This window comes from Ovis aries, chromosome X (assembly GCF_016772045.2).
Source record: "Ovis aries strain OAR_USU_Benz2616 breed Rambouillet chromosome X, ARS-UI_Ramb_v3.0, whole genome shotgun sequence".
NCBI classification, from domain to species: Eukaryota; Metazoa; Chordata; class Mammalia; order Artiodactyla; family Bovidae; genus Ovis; species Ovis aries.
This window is the reverse complement of record NC_056080.1, coordinates 94,529,318-94,554,414: the sequence shown is the minus strand read 5'-3', so window position 1 is coordinate 94,554,414 and position 25,097 is coordinate 94,529,318. Positions and strand designations below refer to the sequence as shown.

The 25,097-nt window shown below is 40.3% G+C and overlaps 1 pseudogene; it reads left to right on the top strand.

The window, feature by feature from the left end:
• The first annotated feature begins 783 nt into the window (after positions 1–783).
• Positions 784–1,596, top strand: LOC105605562 (small ribosomal subunit protein eS1-like; annotated as a pseudogene).
• Positions 1,597–25,097: the final 23,501 nt, after the last annotated feature.

Here is a 25,097-nt window from a genome sequence, read left to right as displayed (position 1 = left end):
TGACCTCTGAATGGTTTCTGGGTCCTCTATGATACATGTAATACTTGTAGCACGTGTGAAGCTCATGGCTGGTAGGCATCCCCTTGTGTGCTTATGTGGTCCTTTCTCTACTGGTTGAGGAGTATGCTTATCAAGAATTATTTGTATATTTGCAAATGTTTTTATATGCTAATTAAGCTTGATATAATAACAGTTCAATTAAATGTCAAAGAAACCAATGTGATATAACTATAAAAATAAAGCTTTTTTTTTTTGTGCAGGAATGCTCAGATAAAAGCCTTGGGAAAACTCAATAAAGGTGAGCTCTAAAATAAATCTGTATTAATCTGGAGTGAGCAAGAAAATTAAAAATTTGCAAAAATATTATAAAAATTAGAAGACCTCTCTCAGATTGTTTGTTGCTTTTTAAGTTATTGCTCCAATGCAAATAAAATGTAACTGGAAATAACAATAACATAGAAATGTAACTAGAAATAAAATGTAACTAGTATTCACTGTTAGTATGCATTTCATAAGGATGAGGAACAGAACTCTGGATACATTTCAAGAGAAGACCTTGGCTTCACCTTACAGGACTAGTTAAGGAATATACACTTTCATGTTTTATGTTAAAAATATGGAAAAGAACTACAAAACTCTAATGAAAGAAATAAAAACTCTAAGTAAGTGGAGATGTTCCATATGCATGGATAGGAAGAATCAGTATTGTCAAGATGTTACTTCTTTCCAATTTATTTTATATATTCAATTTAGTCCCAATTAAAATCTCAGGAAAGCCCTTTTGGCTCTGAGCAGCACCATGGCGGTCGGCAAGAACAAGCACCTTATGAGAGGAGGCAAAAAGGGAGCCAAGAAGAAAGTGGTTGTCCCATTTCCTAAAAGAGATTGGTATGATGTGAAAGCATCAGTTATGTTCAATATAAGGAATATTGGGAAAACATTGGTCATGAGAACTCAAGAAACCAAAATCACATCTGATGGCCTCAAAGGTCGTGTTTTTGAAGTGAGTCTTGATGATCTACAGAATGATGAAGTAGCATTTAGAAAATTCAAGCTAATTACTGAGGATGTTCAGGGCAAAAACTGTCTGACTAATTTTCATGGTATGGATCTTAGCCGTGACAAAATGTGCTCCATGGTCAAAAAATGGCAGATCATGATTGAAACTCACATTGATATCAAGACTACCAATGGTTACTCTGTGAGTTTTAATTAAAAAAATGCAACAATCAGATTCAGAAGACCTCTTATGCCCAGCACCAGCAGGTGTACCAGATCCACAAAAAGATGATGGAAATCATGACCCAAGAGGTGCAGACAAATGACTTGAAAGAGGTAGTCAATAAATTGATTCCAGATAGCATTGGAAAAGACATAGAAAAGGCTTGCCAGTCTATTTATCTGCTCCATGATGTCTTCGTTAGAAAAGTAAAAATGCTGAAGAAGCCCAAATTTGAATTGGGAAAACTCATGGAACTACATGGTGAAGCTAGTAGTTCTGGAAAAGCTATTGGGGATGAGACAGGTGCTAAAGTTGAATGAGCTGATGAATATGAGCCACCAGTCCAAGAATCTGTTTAAAATGCAGACTTTTAATGGTGACAAATAAAAGATCTTATTTGTGGTAAAAAAAAAAAAATCCCAGGAAATTATTTTGTGGACATTGACAAACAGATTCTACAGCTTCTAAGTAAAAGCAATAACCATAGATAGCTAAAATAACACAATACTGAAGGAGAAGACAAAGTTGGGTTGACACTACCCAACTTCAAGACTTACAATAAAGCCACGGTAATTAAGACAGTGTGGTTTTAATGAAAGAATAGAAAAATTATCAATGGAATAGAATAGAGAGCCCAGAAATAGACTCACTTAACAAAGGAACAAAGACAATACAATGGAGAGAAAATAGTCTTTTCAATGAAAAGTGATAAAATGACTGGACATTGACATCCCCCCCCCCCAAAAAGAATCTAGACATAGATTGTTCCCAAAAATTAACTCAAAATAGATCACCTACCTAAGCATAACATGCAGGATTACAAAATTAATAGACTATAACATAGAAAATGTAGATGACCTTAGGTATAACAGTGACTTTTTAGATACTATTCCAAAGGCATGATCCATGACAGAAATAATTGATAACTTAAACTTCATTAAAATTATAAACTTCTGTTCTGCAAAAGATACTGTCAAGAGAATGAGAAGACAAAGCACAGACTGGCAGAAGATATTTGCAAAAGACATCTGACAAAGGACTGTAGCTCAAAATATATAAAGAGCTCTTAAAACTTAACAGTAAGAAAACAACCCAATTAAAAAATGGACAAGAGAACCGAAGAGACACCTCATGAAAGAAGATATATACATGATGAATGAACATATGAAAAGATGCTCAACAACATATATCATTAGGGAATTGCAAATTAAAACCACAATGAGATATTGCTACACAAGTATTGTTGTTGTTGTTCAGTTGCTAAGTCATGTCCAAATTTTTGCCACCCCGTGGACTGCAGCACACCAGGCTCTCTGTCCTCTACTATCTCCCAGAGTTTGCTCAAATTCATGTCTGTTGAGTCAGTGATGCTGTTTAACCATCTCATCCTCTGCTGCCCCCTTCTCCTTTTGCCTTCAATTGTTCCAAGTATCAGGGTCTTTTCCAATGAGTCAGCTGTTTGCATCAGGTGGCCAAAGTATTGGAGCTTCAGCTTCAGCATCAGTCCTTCTAACGAATATTCAGGGTTGGTTTCCTTTCAAATTGACTGGTTTCATCTCCTTGCAGTCCAAGGGACTCTTAAGAGTCTTCTCCAGCTCCTCAGTTTGAAGGTAACAATTCTTCAGTGCTCAGCCTATTTTATTGTCCAACTTTCACATCCATACATGACTACTGGAAAAACCATAGCCTTGGCTATATGGACCTTTGTTGGCAAAGTAATGTATCTGCTTTTCAATATGCTGTATAGGTTGGTCATACCTTTTCTTCCAAGGAGCAAGTGTCTTTTAATTTCATGGCTGCAGTCACCATCTGCAGTGATTTTGGATCCTAAGAAAATAAAATCTGTCACTGCTTCCACATTTCCTCTTTCTATTTGCCATAAAGTGATAGAGACAAATGCCATGATCTTGGTTTTTTGAATGTTGAGTTTCAAGCCAGCTTTTCACTCTTCTCTTTCACCCTCATCAGGAAGCTCTAGGTCTGCTTCACTTTCTGCCATTAGAGTGGTGTCATCTGCATATCTGAGGTTGTTGGTATTTCTCCTGGTAATCTTGATTCTAGCTTGTGCTTCATCCAGCCTGGCATTTTGCATGATGCACTCTGCATATAAGTTAAATGAGCAAGGTGACAGTATACAGCCTTGTCATACTCTTTTCCCAATTTTGAACCAGTCTGTTGTTCCATTTCCAGTTCTAACTTGCTTCTTGACTTGCATACAGGTCTTAGGGGACAGACAGGTAGGGTGGTCTGGAATTCCCATCTCTTTAAGAATTTTCCAGTTTGTTGTTATTCACACAGTCCAGGTTTAAATGTATTAAATCAAGCAGAAGTAGATGTTTTTATGGAATTCCCTTGCTTTCTCCATGATCCAACAGGTATTGGCAATTTGATCTCTGGCTCCTCTGCTTTTTCTAAACCCAGCTTGTACATCTGGAAGTTCTAGGTTCACGTACTGTTGAAGCCTAGCTTGAAGGATTCTGAGCATTACCTTGTTGGCGTGTGAAATGAGTACAATTGTCTGGTAGTGTGAACATTCTTTGGTATTGCCCTTCTTTGGGATTTAAATGAAAAGTGACCTTTTCCAGTCCTGTGGCCACTGCTGAGTTTTCCAAGTTGGCTGGCACATTGAGTGCAACACTTTAACAGCATCATCTTTTAGGATTTTATATAACTCAGCTGGAGTTCCGTCACCTCCACTAGCTTTGTTCATAGTTATGCTTCCTAAGGCCCACTTGATTTCACACTCCAGGATGTCTGGCTCTAGGTGAGTGACCACACCATCATGGTTATCTGGGTCATTAAGACCTTTTTTGTATAGTTCTTCTGTGTTTTCTTGCCACCACTTCTTAATCTCTTCTGCTTCTGTTAGGTCCTTACCATTTCTGTCCTTTATTGTGCCCAACCTTACATGAAATGTTCCTTTGATATCTCTAATTTTCTTGAAGAGATCTATAGTCTTTCCCATTCTATTGTTTTCCTCAATTCCTTTACTCTGTTCCCTTAAGAAGGATCTCTTATCTCCTTGCTAGTCTCCGGAACTCTGTGTTCAGTTGGGCATATCTTTCCCTTTCTCCCTTGCCTTTTGCTTCTCTTCTTTCCTCAGCTATTTGTAAAGCCTCCCCAGACAACCCCTTTGCCTTCTTGCATTTCTTTCTTTGGGATGGTTTTGGTCACTGCCTCCTATACAGTGTTATGAACCTCCATCCATAGTTCTCCAGGCACTCTGTTTACCAGATCGAATCCCTTGAGTCTATTTGTCACCTTCACTGTATAATTACAAAGGATTTGATTTAGGTCATACTTGAGTGGTCTAGTGGTTTCCCTACTTTCTTTAATTTTAGTCTGAATTTTGCATTAAGGAGCTGATGATCTGAGCCACAGTCAGCTCAGGTCTTGTTTTTGCTGACTGTTTAGAGCTTCTCCTTCTTTGGCTGCAAAGAACATAATCAATCTGATTATGTTTTGGTGTTGACCATCTGGTGATGTCCATGTGTAGAGTCATCTTTTGTGTTGTTGGAAAATGGTGTTTGCTATAGCCAGCATGTTATTTTGACAAAACTCTGTTAGCCTTTGCCCCACTTCATTTTGTATTTCAAGGTCAAATTTGCCTGTTTCTTATGGTATCTTTTTAAAAAAATTTATTTATTTTTTAATTGAAGCATAATTGCTTTACAGAATTTTGTTGTGTTCTGTCAAAATCTCAACATGAATCAGCCATAGGTATGTATATATCCCCTCCCTCTTGAACCTCCCTCCCATCTTCCTCCCCATCCCACCCCTCTAGGTTGATACAGAGCCCCTGTTTGAGTTTCCTGAGCCATACAGCAAATTCCCATTTGCTATCTATTTTACTTATGATAATGTAAGTTTCTATGTTACTCTTTCCATACATCTCACCCACTTCTCCCCTCTCCCCATGTCCATAAGTCTGTTCTCTGTGTCTATTTCTCCACTGTTGCCCTGCAAATAAATTCTTTGGTACCATATTTCTTGATTCCAGATATATGCATTAGTATATGATATTTATCTTTCTCTTTTGGATTTACTTCACTCTGTAATAGGCTTTAGCTTCATCCACCTCATTAGAACTGACCCAAATGTATTCCCTTTTATGGCTTAGTAATATCCCATTGTGTATATGTACCACAGCTTCTTTATCCATGCATCTGTCGATGGACATCTAGGTTGCTTCCATGTTCTAGCTACTGTAAATACTGCTGCAATGAACACTGGGGTACATGTGTCTTTTTTCATTTTGGTTTCTTCTGGGTATATGCCTAGGAGTGGGATTGCTGGGTCATATGGTGATTTTATTCTTAGATTTTAAAGAATCTCCAGACCTTCTTGCATAGTGGCTGTATCAGTTTACATTCCCACCAACAGTACAAGAGGGTTCCTTTTACCCCACACCCTTTTCAGCATTTATTGTTTGTAGAATTTTTCATGATGGCCATTCTGACTGGTGTGAGGTGATCTCTCACTGTAGTTTTGATTTGCATTTCCCTAATAATGAGCAACTGCAGCCATGAAATTAAAAGACGCTTACTCCTTGGAAGGAAAGTTATGACCAACTTAGATAGCATATTAAAAAGCAGAGACAGGGCTTCCCTTGTGGCTCAGCTGGTAAAGAATCTGCCTGCAATGTGGGGACCTGGGTTCGATCTCTGGGTTGGGAAGATCCCCTGGAGAAGGGAAAGGCTGCCCACTAAAATAAAAAATAAAAAGCAGAGACATTACTTTGCTAACAAAGATCCATCTAGTCAAGGCTATGGTTTTTCCAGTGGTCATGTATGGATGTGAGAGTTGGACTGTGAAGAAAGCTGAGTGCCGAAGAATTGATGCTTTTGAACTGTGGTGTTGGAGAAGACTCTTGAGAGTCCCTTGGACTGCAAGGAGATCCAACCAGTCCAACCTAAAGGAGATCAGACCTGGGTGTTCCTTGGAAGGACTGATGCTAAAGCTGAAACTCCAATACTTTGGCCACCTGATGCAAAGAGTTGACTCATTGGAAAAGACCCTGATGCTGGGAGGGATTGGGGGCAGGAGGAGAAGGGGACTACAGAGGATGAGATGGCTGGATGGCATCACCGACTCAATGGCCGTGAGTTTGAGTAGACTCCAGGAGTTGATGATGGACAGGGAGGCCTGGTGTGCTGTGACTCATGGGGTCGCAAAGAGTCAGACATGACTGAGCGACCGAACTGAACTGAATAATGAGCGATATTGAGAATCTTCTCATGTGTTTGTTAGCCACCTGTATGTATTCTTTGAAGAAATGTTTGTTTAGGTCTTTTCCCCACTTTTTGATTGGGTTGTTTGTTTTTCTGGTATTGAGTTGTATGAGCTGCTTATATATTTTGTAGATTAATATTTTCTCAGTTGTTTCATTTGCTATTATTTTCTCCCATTCTGAAGGTTGTCTTTTCACCTCACTTATAGTTTTCTTTGCTGTGCACAAGATTTTAAGTTTAATTAGGTCCCACTTTTTTACTTTTGTTTTTATTTCCATTACTCTAGGAGGTGGTTCATAGAGGATCTTGCTTTGATTTATGTTATCAAGTGTTCTGTCTAAGTTTTCCTTGAAGAGTTTTATAGTTTCTGGTCTTATATCTAGGTCTTTGGGACGATCTTCCCTGGTGGTTCAGAGGTTAAAGCATCTGCCTCCAATGCAGGAGACCCGGGTTCGATCCCTGGGTCGGGAAGATCCCCTGGAGAAGGAAATGGCAATCCACTCTAGTATTCTTGCCTGGAGAATCCCATGAACGGAGAAGCCTAGTAGGTTACAGTCCATGGGGTCACAAAGAGTCGGACACGACTAAGCGACTTCACCTCACCTCATCTAGGTCTTTAATCCATTTTGAGTTTATCTTTGTTTATGGTGTTAGGAAGTGTTTTAATTTCATTCTTTTACATGTAGCTATCCAGTTTTTCCAGCACCACTTATCAATGTGGGAGACCTGGGATCGATCCCTGGGTTGTGAAGATCCCCTGGAGAAGGGAACGGCTACCCACTCCAATACTCTGGCCTGGAGAATTCCATGGACTGTATAGTCCATGGGGTCACAAAGAGTCGGACATGACTGAGCAACTGTCACTTTCACTTTTTCCTATAATGATGAGGACACCTTTTTGGGGGTGTTACTTCTAGAAGGTGTTGTAGGTCTTCATGGAACTGGTCAACTTCAGCTTTTTGGCATCAATGGTTGGGGCATAGACTTGGATTACTATGATGTTGAATGATTTTCCTTGAAAACAAGTTGAGATCATTCTGTCATTTTTGAGATTGCACCAAAGTACTGCATTTCAGACTCTTTTGTTGACTCTGAGGACTATTCCATTTCTTCTAAGGAATTCTTGCCCACAGTAGTAGATATAGTAGTCATCTGAATTAAATTCACCGATTCCTATATATTCCTAAGATGTTGATGTTCAATCGTGCTATATCCTTCTGGACCACATCCAATTTACCTTGATTCATGGACCTAATATTTCAGGATCCTATGCAGTATGGTTCTTTACAGTGTCGGAATTTATCTTCACCACCAGACACATCCACAAGTGAGCATCATTTCTGCTTTGTCCCAGCTGCTTCATTCTCTCTGGAGCTATTTGTAACTGCTCTCTGCTCTTCTGCAGTAACATATTGAACACGTACTGACCTGGGGGGCTCATCTTCCAGTGTCATATCTTTTTGCCTTTTTGTACTGTTCCTGGGATTCTTGAGGCAAACCATGAAGTGGTTTGCCATTTCCTCCTCCAGTGGACCACATTTTGTCAGAACTGTTCACTATGTCCTGTCCATCTTGGATGGCCCTGCATGGAATAGCTCATGGCTTCATTGAGTTATGCAAGCCCCTTTGCCATGACAAGGCTGTGATCCATGAAGGGAACACAAGTATTAGAATAGCCAAAATTCAGAGCCCTGAGAATGCCAAATGCTGATGAGGATGTGGAGTAATAGGAACTGTCATTCATTGCTGGTGGGAAATCTACATGGTACAGCTATTTTATAAGACTGGCAGTTCCTTACGAAACTAAACATTCTCTAATATTATCCAGGAATCATACTCCTTAGTATTTTCCAAAAGAATTGTAAACTGATGTCCATGCAAATACCTGTACCTGGGTATGTATAGTGGTTCAATTCATAATTGTTCAAACCTGCAGTCAAATGATGTCCTTCAGTAAGTGACTGAATAAACAAACTGTGGTACTTTCAGATGGTAGAATATTATTCAGAGCTAAAAAGAAATGACCTGTCCAGCCATGAAAAGGCATGGTGGAATCTTACTGGAAGTACATATTACTAAGTGAGAGAAGCCAATCTGAAAAAACTCTGTATGCTCTAAAAAGTAATCTTTTAAAAATATTTAGCATAATTTTTATTCTTATTTCAACTGACTTTTTAGACTGCTTGCAATAAATATGAGGTCTTCTATATTTGCATTACAAAAGAGAGAATAAATACAGATGCCCCTTGAACAACATGGGTATTAGTGGGACTAACCCCACACACAGTTGAAATTCTGCTTTTAACTGTATAGTTCACGCTCCATACACGTATATGCACATCTGCAGATTCAACCAACTGTGGATTATTTGTTCTATATACATTTGTTGAAAAAAAAAATCCACATATAAATTACCCATGAAGTTCAACTCATTTTCAAGGTTTCAATTATATGTCAATATTTTATTTTATTTTTTAAAATTATTTATTTATATATTTATTTTTTACTTTACAATATTGTATTGGTTTTGCCATACTTCAACATGAATCCACCATATGTGTTCAGTTCAGTTCAGTTTAGTCGCTCAGTCATGTCCGACTCTTTGTGACCCCATGAATCGCAGCACGCCAGGCCTCCCTGTCCATCACCAACTCCCGGAGTTCACTCAGACTCACGTCCATCGAGTCAGTGATGCCATCTAGCCATCTCATCCTCTGTCGTCCCCTTCTCCTCCTGCCTCCAATCCCTCCCAGCATCAGAGTCTTTTCCAATGAGTCAACTCTTCGCATGAGGTGGCCAAAGTACTGGAGTTTCAGCTTTAGCATCATTCCTTCCAAAGAAATCCCAGGGCTCATCTCCTTCACAATGGACTGGTTGGATCTCCTTGCAGTCCAAGGGACTCTCAAGAGTCTTCTCCAACACCACAGTTCAAAAGCATCAATTCTTCAGTGCTCAGCCTTCTTCACAGTCCAACTCTCACATCCATACATGACCACAGGAAAAACAATAGCCTTGACTAGACGGACCTTAGTCAGCAAAGTAATGTCTCTGCTTTTGAATATGCTATCTAGGTTGGTCACAACTTTTCTTCCAAGGAGTAAGTGTCTTTTAATTTCATGGCTGCAATCACCAGTGATTTTGGAGCCCCCCAAAATAAAGTCTGACACTGTTTCCACTGTTTCCCCATCTATTTCCCATGAAGCGATGGGACCAGATGCCATGATCTTCGTTTTCTGAATGTTGAGCTTTAGCCACTGGTGTATGAGACAGCAAAAGAGACACAGATGTATAGAACAGTCTTTTGGACTCTGTGGGAGAGGGAGAGGGTGGGATGATTTGGGAGAATGGCATTGAAACATGTATAATATCAACTGTATGTCAATATTTTAAAATCCCTCATCCCTGGGTGGTGTATCACAGATGGATTTTTAAAATTTTTCTTTACATTTTTTTTTCATTTTTCATATTCTTTTATAATAAATGTTTACAATTTAAAGGTTATCTTTAAAATATCAAAGATAATGTGGAAGAGTAAAAATAGCCTGGACTGCAGGGTAATTCTTTAGTATTTACCTCAAGAATCCTTCTAGTATTCTGACAGTTGTGACATTTAAAAACTATATTTGAAATTAATATCCTATCCTGGTGTGACTACTTTGATATTGCAGCATGTTTTTTGTTGGTTGCTTTGTCCTTTTGCCATGAACAGTTAAGTGCCTGAAGTTCCTTTCTCTTGCCCACATGATGTGTTATGGATTCTAGAAAATTTTATGTCTTCTTGGAAGTACGGCAAAAATTGCCTGTTTGTTGTAAATATCAGTTTGTTGGGAGATATTCATAATGTTGGGTTTATGCACTGTCTATAAATTCACTCCTTCCTCTTTTGCCTGAAGATATACTTGGAAATAAAGTGTTTCATCACTTAAGTAATTTTCCACAAAATATCAGAAATAAATTAGAGGAGAGAGGAGTACACTCAAGTGAGATATATTGAATATAATTGTGTATATGTACTACAGAAACTGAACTTGAGAGAGAAAAGAGCATAGTTTTTCACAAGATGCTCCAAGGGGAAAAGAAAATGCCATACTTTAGTAGAGAGAGAAGTTTAAGAATGAAGTGTTCAAAAGCTGAAACAACCAGTGGATACAACTTTCAAGAACCAACTTGTTTCTAATAAAATACCAGTCAGTGACAGAGCCAGTATATGGTCATCCTCAAGTTGTCTTGTTCTCAGTTGGCCTGCTGTAGTCATTCACCTTTGGCTACCATTGTGCGGTCCATGCTTCTAGTATTATGATTACAATGGGTAGGAGGGGCTGGGTATTCTTATGCTGAAGGCAATCTTTGGTGCCCCTGTATCAGTTTATTTCTACTCCTGAGTACTTACCATGTATCAATATGTGCACTTAATTCTGGAATGTACAGTCTAGAAGGGAAGACTCTTCTGCATAAAACTTATCAAGCCCAGGCAAATGGTAGTTGTCAGTAGAAAGGCAAAGTACTGCCAGTATGTGTGGGTAAAGAGGGAAAACAGTTTGGCAAATGGAGAGGAAGGTAGTGGCTTCTCAGCTGATACTTGCAGGACTATGTGCACTCAGGGTCTAGTGGGAAGCTCGCTTTGGCATTCAGAATGCAAAAGTAGGAAGTCAAGAAACACCTGGAGTAACAGGCAACTTTGGCCTTGGAGTACAGAATGAAGCAGGGCAAAGCCTAATAAAATTCTGCCAGGAGAATGTACTGGTCATAATGAACAGCCTCTTCCAACAACACAGCAGAAGACTCTACACATGGAGATCACCAGATGGTCGACACCAAAATCAGAATGATTTCATTCTTTGCTTAGCAATCCACTCCAGTATTCTTGCCTGGAGAATCCCATGGACGGAGAAGCCTAGTAGGTTATAGTCCACGGGGTCACAAAGAGTCGGACACAACTGAGCGACTTCACCTCATCTTCACCTCACCTACATTCTTTGCAGCCAAAGATGGAGAAGCTCTATACAGTCAGCAAAAATGAGACCGGGAGCAAACTGTGGCTCAGATCATGATGTCCTAATTGCCAAATTCAGACTGAAATTGAAGAAAGTGGAGAAAACCACTAGACCATTCAGGTATGACCTAAATCAAATCCCTTATGACTATACAGTGGAAGAGAGAAATAGATTCAAGTGATTAGATAAGATAGACTGAGTGCCTGATGAACTATGGAATGAGGTTCGTGACATTGTACAGGAGACAGGGATCAAGACCATCCTCATGGAAAAGAAATGCAAAAAAGCAAAATGGCTGTCTGGGGAGGCCTTATAAATAGCTGTGAAGGAGAAAAGGAAAGATATACCCATCTGAATGCAGAGTTTCAAAGAATAGCTAGGAGCAATAAGAAAGCCTTCTTCAGCAATCAGTGCAAAGAAACAGGAAAACAACAGAATGGGAAAGATTAGAGATCTCTTCAAGAAAATTAGAGATACAAAGGGAACATTTCATGCAAAGATGGGCTCAATAAAGGACAGAAATGATATGGACCTAACAGAAGCAGAAGATATTAAAAAGAGGTGGCAAGAATACACGGAAGAACTGTACAAAAAAAATCTTCATGACCCAGATAATTACGATGGTGTGATCACTCATCTAGAGCCAGACATTCTGGAATGTGAAGTCAAGTGGGCTTTATAAAGCATCACTACGAACAAAGCTAGTGGAAGTGATGGAGTTCCTGTTGAGCTATTTCAAATCCTGAAAGATGATGCTGTGAAAGTGCTGCATTCAATATGCCCACAAATTTGGAAAACTCAGCAGTGGCCACAGGACTGGAAAAGGTCAGTTTTCATTCCAATCCCAAAGAAAGGCAATGCCAAAGAATGCTCAAACTACCACACAATTGCACTCATCTCACATGCTAGTAAAGTAATGCTGAAAATTCTGCAAGCCAGGCTTCAGCAATATGTGAACCGTGAACTTCCAGACGTTCAAGCTGGTTTTAGAAAAGGCAGAGGAACCAGAGATCAAATTACCAACATCTGCTGGATCATCAAAAAAGCAAGAGAGTTCCAAAAAACCATCTATTTCTGCTTTATTGACTATGCCAAAGCCTTTGACTGTGTGGATCACAATAAACTGTGGAAATTCTGAACAAGCTGGGAATACCAGACCACCTGACCTGCCTCTTGAGAAACCTGTACGCAGGTCAGGAGGCAACAGTTAGAACTGGACATGGAACAACAGACTGGTTCCAAATAGGAAAAGGAGTACATCAAGGCTGTATATTGTCACCCTGCTTATTTAACTTCTATGCAGAGCACATCATGAGAAACGCTGGGCTGGAGGAAGCACAAACTGGAATCAAGATTGCCGGGAGAAATATCAATCATGTCAGATATGCAGATGACACCACCTTATGGCAGAAAGTGAAGAAGAACTAAAAAGCCTCTTGATGAAAGTGAAAGAGGAGAGTGAAAAAGTTGGCTTAAAGCTCAACATTCAGAAAACTGAGGTGATGGCATCCGGTCCCATCACTTCATGGCAAATAGATGGGGAAATGGGGGAAACAGTGGAAACAGTGGCTGACTTTATTTTGGGGGGCTCTAAAATTACTGCTGATGGTGATTGCAGCCATGAAATTAAAAGACGCTTCCTCCTTTGAAGGAAAGATATGACCAACCTAGATAGCATATTAAAAAGCAGAGACATTTCTTTTTCAACAAAGGTCCATCTAGTCAAGGCTATGGCTTTTCGGGTGGTCCTGTATGGATGTGAGATTTGGGCTATAAAGAAAGCTGAATGCCAAAGAATTGATGCTTTTCAACTGTGGTGTTGGAGAAGACTCTTGAGATTCCCTTGGACTGCCAAGAAATCCAACCAGTCCATCCTAAAGGAGATCAGACCTGGGTGTTCATTGGAAGGACTGATGTTGAAGCTGAAACTCTAATACTTTGGCCACCTGATGCGAGGAGCTGACTCATTTGAAAAGACCTTGGATGCTGGGAAATATTGAGGGCAGGAGGAGAAAGGGATGACAGAGGATAAGATGGTTCGATGGCATCACCAACTCAATGGACATGGGTTTTGGTGGACTCCGGGAGTTGGTGATGGACAAGGAGGCCTGGCGTGTTGGGGTTCATGGGGTCGCAAAGAGTTGGACACAACTGGGTGACTGAACTGAACCTACGTCTTCCTGAGGCTTATCACACCAGACTAAGAAGATTGATTTTTGAATTAAGATTAGAACTGATAAGAAGCACTTTAAAAAGAGTGCTCTGCTCTTAACAGTAGGGTGCACTGGGGAAAGGTCTCAACTGGAGAAATCACCTTTTCCTGTTAACCCTCCAACCCTATCACACCCTGCATCCTAATATACCTCCACTGGCTTACTCTCCAAAGGAGTGGGAACGTTATAACACTTAACTCTTTTCTATTTAGCATCCAATCTTTGATAAGAGGCTTACATTAGGACATTCTTCAGATTTTCAGTTACCTGGATCTTCCTATGGATACAAGAAGAAAAATACAACCATGTCATGTTAAAAAACAATTAGGAATATCAAAGTTTCTTGTTCCAGCCTTTACCTTCTTTATGTATAAATATATTAAGAAGGTATAAAGAATTATCGAAAGTGTAACACGGATGTGTGGGTTTTCTGAGTATGGAGTTTCTACAGCCTTTTTGCTTGTATTTGGATATTTTTTTGGCATCTGTAATTAGCTCTTTATTATTAGATCTAATGGAGGTGAACAAAGGTCAGACAACCCAAAGAGACAGATAATTACATACCTCTGTTATTCTGAGTTCAAGTATCTTTCTTGACACAACCCTTCCTCATATCAGAAGAATGACCCGAGGATAGGAAAAGCCAAGATAAAAATTTGCCTTCTTCCACTTAGGAGAAATAAGGTACTGCCCTCTGTAGCCTCCATTTACATTTATAAAATGTTAGGAAAATCTGTCTTTTTTTTTTTTTTGGAGACTGTGTCTCTGAGGTTTACATTATCTGGTTTATTGTCTTAGTGTCTCTTCCCTTGGGAGCATCTCTATCTTCTTGGAAGGAAATTGCTTTTTCCTCTCAATCAAATGAAGTTGTTCTAGTAGGGTATCCAGGTGTCCTTGGTTACGAAGATAGGTATACTGTAGAGAATGGAAACAGCAGAGTGGGCAGCCAGGTGGTAGTTGAGGTCTCAGTTCCAACTGTTTTGAGGACAGACTGACCCTTTGGTTTGGTTATGTGAAACATTAACATTCAGTTTTTATATAAGATTAGAGTTGTTTCTATTACTTAAGGGAAGTAATAGAGTTGTTCTCAAAGAAAACACTCTTTATCTGTTCACTCTTTTCCATCCCTACCACAACTACTCTAGTTAATATTCTTATGACCTCTTACATCAACTGTTAAAATAGCTTCCTGGCAAGCCTCCCTTTGCTCATGGAGGAAGTGAATATTTAATTGTATTTCATTTTATTGCACATCCCAGGTACCACAGGTCCCTAACAGGAAGGTGATGTTGGAATCTTGGCCCAAATTGGGGGCAGTGATGGTGACAGCTAAAGCAGTAATAGTGATGGCATCATCTGTGGATCAGGGGGAGAGGTTATACTTCACATGGAGTAAGTGCTGGGACCCAAGGTGGGACCTTGTCTTTCTCATCTGTCCCCAGAACCTGTCCCTGTAGTGTTTGTACAAACATTAACTCTTTGGCCTGAATGCCAGGACAAGTGCAGCCTATGCTCAAGCAGTAAATTGATTAGTAAATTATTATAAAAATAAAAACATATTCTCGGACATTGTACTAACCGTTTCAGGGAGTTATTAGAATTCTTCAAGGAGTTTAGAATTTCTGATTTTGAAAACTGCTACAGCATTGCAAAGCAAATATCCATAGGCTTAGAAAGAAAAGTCAAAGTTATAGATCACTACATTTCAAAGAAAAGAAGATTATTTTCAGATGAAGTCTTGGATCTTAAATTGAACGTGAGTAATATTATGTTCTATGAGGAGAAGTGTAGTGCTTCTAGAAGGAAGATACCAGATAATGAAAGATTAAAAAAAAGCCTAACTTATAATTCACCATTTATAAATCTTTTTTAATCTACAAAAAAGAGAGGTATAGACCAGCACTGAACAATAACAGTACTTTTGCGATAAGGATGATGCAAATGCTCTCTATCAGTGCTTTCCAATTCAATAGCTACCAGCTACATGTTGTTGTTCAGTTGTTAAATCATGTCCAACTCTTTGCGATAGCATGGACCATAGCACACTAGTCTTCTCTGTCCTTCATCATCTCCTGGGGTTTGCTCAAACTCATGTCTTTGAGTTGGTGATGCCATCCAACCATCTCATCCTCTGCCACCCTGAACATCTGAAGCATGGCTATTATGACTAAAGATGCAAATATTTAATTTTAGTTAATTTATCTCTAACTACAACTGTTTAGAAGACAGTGAAGTTTAGTGTTTAGTAGACACTGTGATATATGGGAATCACCTGAAAGAAATAAGTATGTTATTTTGGACTAATAAGACTTCAGCTTCCCGGGTGGCACTAATGGTAAAGAACCTACCTGCCAATGCAGGAGACATAGAGACTGGGTTTGATCCCTAAGTTGGGAAGATTCCCTGGAGGAGGGCATGGCAAACCACTCCAGTATTTTTGCCTGGAGAACCCCATGGACAGAGGAGCCTGATGGGCTACAGTTCATAGGGTCACACAGAGTCAGACATAACTGAAGTGACTTAGCATGTATAAGACTTGAACAGAACACGTTGGCTATTTTCAAACATCTGAAGGATTGCCATGCGGTTGTTTAGAAATGTTTATTGTGATTCCACAAAGCAGAATCAGAACTAATGAATAACCAGTTACACAGGGACCAATTATGGACTTTATGTAAGGAACTTTGTAACAAGTAGTATGTCTAAAACTTCAGTGCGTGACTAGACTAAATGTCCTTCAAGGTCCTTTTTCTGTACTGTGAATCTGTGATTATATGATTTAAATGTTGGTAATGGTATACTATGGAGAGAATTTCTTTCCAGCTAAATAACCATGTAATACAACGGTCATTTAAGACACCCAGGCGAGGTGGCCTTGTCTATTTTTTTTTTTATTAAATCCTGGGTGAAGTATATTCTGTCAATCTCTGAGATTAATTGTTCTATTTTCTACTCAATATTTTTGAGAAAAGTCTGTTACTAAAGTAATTTGTGGAAAAAAGAAAACTAACTTTTCAAGACCTTTTTCTTGAGGTTATCAACATATAAGTTTCATAATTCCTTCATTTTCCAGCTTTTATAGGTTTCTAAGATTATATCTTTAAAATATTGACAGGTAAACGTTGAGAACGATGCAGTTCCTAGGTTAGATAATGGTTGATGCTAATTACTTCAGGTAAGAGTGTAATCTGACTAGATGGAAGCTGTTACCTTAATTTCTGTGTTTACATTTGTGCAATCATGTCTTTTGTGTGATATTCAACCTAGGAAAAATTATAAAGTTAAAATAATTATGTATTTTATTTAAAAATTCAAATGCAATGGCAAATCAAATGATTCAAGAACAAATATTTATAGTGCACACTCTGATTGAAGCAATATACAGACACTGGATTCAGTGGGGGATATGGCATAGTCTATGGAGATAGACAAACTGTTAATCACATCTTGGAAATTAATTTCATGATGAGACGAGGAGCATAAAAGGGGTATGGGAACACAGAGAAGAACATTTAATCTAGCCTGGACTTGGAAAGGTGTGGAATGAGGACAAAATACATTATTGATTCTGTATCAATTTAGATATTATCTTTCTCATTTAATCTGTCAACACTGTATGCTTTTCCTGGGCTTAACTGCCCTCAGATTCACCCCTCATTTGTCCTCCTCTCTGCCTTATAATATATATGGGCTGAATCCTACAGTCTGCAATTCTTAGGCTGGCTAACATTTTGCTTCCATCTGAGTTCTGCCAACAGGCAAACCAGCAGGATATTAAACCCAGGAGAAAGAAACAGCCAGTTTTTCTCCTTACTCTGCATCAAGTCGTTTCCCTTTAATAGCTACATATTTCCCATGGTTCCAGCCCTATCAGATTGATCCACATGGCTTCAGATCCTATTGAAACTAACACTTTTTTATGTCGCTAATTATTGGATTCCCCAACTGTCCCATGTTTAGCTTCTCTGTCATTTTTGCCACCAATTTTCTGCTTTAAATATTTATCATGGTTTCTATTTTCCTGGACAATCTCTGACGATTACATGTGCGGCCAATAACAGTGACAGATTTTCTAGTATTAAACTTCATCACATTCCTGGGATAAACCCAATTCTGTCACCAGCAATTAAAGAGGTTTAAGTTTCTTCTATAGTTAATAAGGGCTTCCCTGATAGCTCAGTTGGTAAATAATGTGCCTGCAATGCAGGAGATCCCAGTTCAATTCCTGGGTTGGGAAGATCCCCTGGAGAAGGGATAAGCTACCCACTTTAGTATTCTTGGGCTTCCCTTGCAGCTCAGCTGGTAAAGAATCTGCCCACAATGTGGAGACCTGGGTTTGATCCCTGTGTTGGGAAGATCCCCTGGATAAGGGAAAGGCTACCCACTTTTATAATTAAGAAAAGAAAAAACATAAATACCCCTGGATCCTGAAACCTTCTCTGTATAACACTATATATCTCTCATATTCTCCATCTTTTAATCAAAAATATTTTTTGCACTTCTAGTTTTTATACATATTTTGAAAAATTCTATTAATGTAAGTAATCAGATGATATATTTAACTTTAACTGTATGATGCAACCCAGGTGCTATTCGGAGGGGAATATATAGCCTTAAATAGATGTATTTTAAAAATAAGAAATGTATGAAACATCCAAGCCATTCAAGAAGCTAGGGAATAAATAGCATGTTAAACCTAAGGAAGTATAAAGTAGGAAATAGAGAAAGTAAATGCAGAAATAAGGAAATGGAAAACAGTAGAGTCAAATAACAAAAGCCCATTCTTTGAAAATCTTATAAAACAGACAAAATTTTAAAATATGATTACTGAATATAGCTGAGCACAGAAGAATTGATGCTTTTGAACTGTGGTGTTGGAGAAGACTCTTGAGAGTCCCTTGGACTGCAAGGAGATCCAACCAGTCCATCCTAAAGGAGATCAGTCCTGGGTGTTCATTGGTAGGACTGATGTTGAAGCTGAAATTCCAACATTTTGGCCACCTAATGTGGAGAGCTGACTCATTGGAAAAGACCCTGATGCTGGGAAAGATTGAGGGCAGGAGGAGAAGGATGAGATGGTTGGATGGCATCACCGACACAATGGACATGGGTTTGGGTGGACTCCAGGAGTTGGTGATGGACAGGGAGGCCTGGCGTGCTGTGGTTGGTTTATGGCGTCACAGAGTCAGACATGACTGAGTGACTGAACTGAACTGAATATAAAATCAGAAACAAACAATATAACTTAAATAAAATTATACAAAATATTGATGCAGAAGAGATTTAAATGTAGTAAGAGGACACAGCAAATATTACACCTTTCCCTCAGGATAAACAAATGATGGACAAAGAATAATTTCTACATACAGTATAGGGGTATTTCAGTGAATAAATTAAAATGAAATGAGCGAATAAGAAATTATCATTCTTCAAGACCTAAGGGATTAATGAATAATTGTCATCAGTGACTGCCAGCATCAGCACAAAGAGAGATAACCAGACATTATGTACCCTCCTACTGGAAGTACTTGGGCTTTCCTGGTAGCTAAGTTGGCAAAGAATTCACCTGCAATGCAGGAGACCCAGGTTTGATCCCTGGCTGGGGAAGATCCCCTGGGAAGGAAATGGCAACCCACTCTAGTATTCTTGTCTGGAAAATCCCATGGACAGAGGAGCCTGGCAGGCTACAGTCCATGGGTCACAAAGAGTCAGACATGACTTGGTGACTAAACCACCATTGGAAGTACACAGCATCACCTATGGAGTAGTCTTGGAAAACAAAAGAAAATATACACACACACAAATCTGATCAAGTCTCTCCTCTAACTGGGAATGAAAAGAAGTACAGAAGGCTGAAGAACATGTTAAAAGACACTAAAGTGTTGCAATCCACAAAATCCAGACTATGGGAAATAGGACAGAACACAAGATATATGTATGTGTTTCATTAAATAACAAAAATTAATTGTAATGGAAAAATGTTATGTGTGTGGGGAAACCTGTAGATTAAAAATAACTTTGGGACATAATAAGCAATACCAATGTATAGATCATATTTGGGCACCAATTTGAAGGAAAGCAATTAAGAAATATATATATAAATAAAAATTTTTAGGGTTTAGAATTGTGTGGAGTTCATATTTTATCCTTTAAAATGCATACTGAAATATTTAGAGATGAAACAGCATAATATCTTAAATTTGTTTTACATTATTCAAGAAGCAAAGATTGGTGGTGGTAGTAGATGGAGGTATATATAATTAAAACCATGTTGGCCATGCATTAATGATTGTTGATGCTGAGTATCAGGTATATTGGGTTCATTATACTATTCTCTTTACTGTTGTGTATGTTTTAGGATTTCTGTAATAAAAATTTTTATTATAAATATCATGTCATTAAATATGAAATCCTAAGTGAAAGCAATGACTTTTTAGGAAAATAAAGATCAAATCGCCTCATAAAGAAATAGAAACTTCCAACTGAACAATGAAAACTGAAACTATTTTCAAAGTTTAAGCCATCCTTATATGCTCCAAAACAAGCAGTTTGAAGGCCGATTTTATCAAATGGTCAGAGAGAGCCAAATCACCATGTCATTAACCTCTTCTAAAGCATATAAAATGGTGGGCAGTTTTTCAACTATTTTCCCCAGGCTAGCTCTCCTTAATTCAAAAACGAGATGAGGACTCCCCATGAAAATAACATTTGAGCCAAACTCACTCACACGGCAGAAAATACCTTAAATAGATTAATAGCATATTCAGCATAGCAGTGAATGAAATGAACAAAGAGATAGTGTCTGAGAAATAAAAACATGATTTAACATTAGGAAATACTTTCAATTATAATTCCCTACATTAACTAATTAAAGAAGTGTGTTAGTTTGCTAGGACTGCAATACAAAAATACCAGAGACCAGGTGGCTTAAACAATAGAAATTTATCTCCTTATAATTCTGCGGGCTACAAGTCTACTATCCATATGTTGGCAGGATTTGTTTCTCCTGAGATCACTTTCTTCAGCTTGTAGATGACTGTCTTCTCTTTCTGTCTCTCTTTATGTGTATCTGTTTCCTCGTCCCTTCTTCTTATAAGAACTCCAGTCATATTGGATTAGGCCCCATCCTTATGACCTCATTTTACCTCAGTTTTCCCTTTAAAGGCCCTATCTCCAAATTCAGTCACATTCTGAATTGCTGAGGTTTAGGACTTCAACGTATGAATTCTGGGGGTACACAATTCAGCCCATAACAAAAGAAAACCATTTCATTACTTCAATGGGTATATTTTTAAAAAATAATAGAAAATTTCAATGCAAGTTCATGGGAATTCTTTTAGCTAACTAAGGTTACAAGGGACCTTCCATCCCCCTAGATCTACAACATATATGCTTTACTGTGAAATAGTAGACGCATTTCCATTAAAGTCAGGGAAAATACATAGATACATGCTATCATCTTTATCATTTAAAATGATACTGGAACACAAAGTCAGAACTGTGGATATCAAAATAAATAAGAGGTATGAATATTGAAAAGAAAGTTATACTATTTGGTGATATTACCTGTGTAGAAAATTCTAAAGAATAAGCATGTGGAATATTCAAATGAACAAGAAACCTCAGAAAGTATAAATTCACTATAGCAAAAGACAGGCTTGTCACATAAAAGCAGTAACTGATTAGAACATGTAATCAAAAATATCCCATTCACAACAGCAATAAAATCCAAAAAGTACCTTAAAAGAATCATCACAAAAACATTTTAGATCTTTATGGAGGTAACTATAAAAGTTTACTGATAAATTCAGGTAAAGTAAGTCTCAGATAAATGGGGCAGTATTTCATACTTACTGATGGGATATACATCATTGTAAAGATGTCAATTCTCGTTTACAGATTTCATGCCTTACTTGTAGCTGCAAAGATGACAATCAAACTTGGCCCGTTGTCTTCTCCGATAATCAAGCCTGGAAAACCATAGAAGGTAGAATAAAAAGAAATCTCACAACTGTACATAATAAAATCTAAGCAACAAAACATGAGAAACCTCTGGGGAAGACTGAGGACTGTGTTGAACTTGTGTTGGGATGAGGAAGTCCTGGGCCTAAGAGAGGCTGGAGAGAGTTTATAGATTATAATAGAAGGAAGATGACAGTATAGGGAGGAGTAAAGTTTAAAAGCTTCTACTCCTACTTCAATATAGTAACCTGAGGCTGCACCTCAGACCCCAGATGCCAGTATCCTTGAGGACAACAGGACAGCAGGAAAAATGGGTTGATTTATCCAGTATGACTTGAGTCTGCTAATAATCAGTTGAAACCCATTTAGTGGGTAAAGACTGATCTTTTTTTTTTTTAAAGTACTATTTTAGCAGACTATAAAAAATGTACTAAAAGTGGAATAGTGAGTATCACAATGAATCACCCACAGTAAGGGTAGATATTCATGAAATACACACAAACACACACACATATTCTACATGTATATTTGGTAGAGATGTGCAATGTACAAAATATTTCTAAGAATGAGGGTTATAAAAAAGAAAATCACATCATTGGACAATGCAGAGTTAGATAAGCTCAAAAGAGGCAGGATATCCCATAATCACAACTGTTCAGCTTCTTCCTTGTAGAAACTACATTTTTTAGAACAAAAGTTTCTAAAATCTAAGTCTGGCTAGGGAAGAGACCCATTAGGAAGTTGGGCTTCATCTCTCTCATGGATGCTGCTACTCTCTTACACAGCATCTAGCCTGGAATCTAAAACCATTCTCTATAGGAGATGCACTTGAGCAAATGGCCAGAGATGGCAGGAAGGGATAATTTCCCATTTTGTATTTAGTTGAACCCAGGGTACAAGATGAGGACTCTCAGAGAGGATTGAGGGGTGCACCCATACCAGAACAGAGAGTACCCCACAGAACCCTGCTTCACTGCTGATATCAGTCCTGGGAGACTTCAAGCATAGATCTCAGGCTGAGCAGCCCCCTTCATTTCCAGCTTGGGGGGGGGTGTCTCAGGAGGGTAGAGGCCTTGGTCTGAAGGTGGCAGACATAGGCTAGCAGCGGGGAGGAGTCTAGATCTTGCTAGTTGTCAAGGTGAGGACTTAAAAGAGGATTGGAGGGTCTGAAGAACTGGGCCCTACTCCTGCCCTCTTTCTGTGGTCAGCCCTGTGAAACCTCAGGGTGTGGTCACTGGATGCGGTCAGAAGGTAGGGACAAGTAACACTGTCATCATCCAATTACCAACAGACATCAAGATGAAGACCCTGAGGGAGGAGCAATTAGAAGCCTGCCCCAGACAAAGAAGGTACTATAGAATCCAGCCCTTTATTTGCTTTCAACTCTAGGAGGTCCTAAAGCATGATGGCTGGGTGTGGGGTTCCCTGACTTCTCACTAAGGCATCAGAAAGAGTTGAGGACCTTGCTCTGAGGAGCCCTGTTTCATGTCAGGAGAGGGAAGGGGACTCAGGCCTTGCCAGGCATCCAGAGGAGGATCTTGAGGAAGGACTGTGGTTAGCCCCTTCCCAAACAGTGGGGGACCCACAAAAAGCTGCTCATACAGTCAGCATGGGATGTCCTGGGTAGTCCAGTCAGATAGAGTGCCCCTCCCCCACGCCCTCTTTGGAGAGGCGCTTAGAGAAATGGTGACTTTGGACCAAAGGATGCATCATCAGGTCAGCAAAAAGGAGGGCATACAAGCCTTGTCAGGAGTAAATATAAATACTATTTTGGACAAATCTGAGGGTATGCCTGCAATCTCAGGGCGGGCCAGTAGCTTGCCCTGCCTCTGCTGTCAACCTTTCATAGCCCTGGCACGCATGCCTTGATATTCTCAAGGAGTAGGGGCTTGTTCTGGAGATCAGGAGGGAAGCAGCCCAGGCTGAGCCCAGAGTCAAGGTGAGGACTCTGAGCTAGGACTGCATGGCTTTTCCACACCAGAGCTGGAATCCTGTCAGTGCCCTGCAGAAAGAGTAGGAACTCTGGCTCTGCCTCATAGATGGGGCAAGGAAACCTGGCTATGTCTCATAGTAGAGCTGGAAACCCCACCCTGCTGCACAGACAGAGCCATGAAACTGGACTCTGCCCCGCAGAAAGAGCGGGAACCCTGGCTGTGTCTCATAGGTGGAGCTGGAAACCCTGCCTCTCTGAAAGAGTGGGAACCCTGGCTTTGCCTCACATACGACAGAGAAACCTGGCTGTGTCTCCTAAGGTAGAGCTTCAAATTTGGCCCTGCCTCTCAGAAAGAGTGGGAACCCTGGCTTCGCCTTACAGGTGGGGTGGAGAAACCTGGCCACTTCTCATAGTAGAGCTGGAAACCCCGCCCTGCCGCACAGACAGCCATGAAATGAACCCTGGTTGCGTCTCGTAAGGTAGAGCTGGAAATCCAGCCCTGCCCCACAGAATGAGTGGGAACGCTGGCTGTGTCTGATAGGTAGAGCCGCAAATTCACCTTGTGGATGGGGCAGGGAAACCTGGCCCCGCCTTAGCCCTGCAGTCATCCCTGGGAGACCGTACGTAGGACTCCTAGAGGTGGTGTGTCGGGCCCATTTCTCCTGGAGTCTGAGGGACACGAGACTGCTCTGAGAGGCTGGGGAAGAAGGAGTCCAGCTGTTGTCTATCAGGTGAGGACCCAGAAGTGGGAGAAGCCCACTGCAGGTCAGGTGGAGGGAGCCCCACCGTGTGCTTGCTTTCAGCTTTGAGAACCCACAGTAGGTTTCCTGGACATGAGGTGAGGCTTGTTAGAGGAGGATGAACTTGGGGCACCAAGGAATGAGCCCAGGCCCTGCCGGCATTTGAGGCGAGGACCCAGAGCAGGGGAGGGCAGCCTCCTTGGCCCCCGTGGACGGGACCCTCTGGCATGCTGTGCCTCGGCCATCTTTCCCAGGAGGTCTCAGGCAGGGGTCCCAAGTGTGTTGTGTCCTGACTTGCGCCCAGAGGCCTGGGACACTGAGGCGTCGGTGGAGGACTCGGTGGGAGACGTGGAGGTGAGGATGCAAAGGAAGGCTCCCTCTCCACTCTGTGAGACTTAGGGGTCCCCCTGGGGACCCAGGGGACCATGACGCCCTCCCCGCCTGCTCTCAGCCCTGAGGCGACCTAGGGGGCGCTGCACCCCTCTTTGTCTTCTGACTTCTGTCTGGCGCCTCATGGCGATGGTGGTTGCAGGGTGAGGGAACGGCCTCAGGTCAAGAGAAGGAGGGGAGGTGGGCCCGTGGGGCGTGAATGTGAAACTCAGGGTTGGGGGGACCTTCCGCACCCGAGGAGCCCCACCAATCCTGCTCCGCCACTCCAGTCACCTGGAGGACTTGGCCGTGGGGCTTGGGAGCGGCGGCCCTCGCTCCCTCAGGACGTGGTGGGGCTGGTCTCCAGGGAGAGAGGCCTTTGCCTGTGGGGTGGTGGGAATACCCTAAGCGGGCCAGAGCTCCCTGCTGCAGA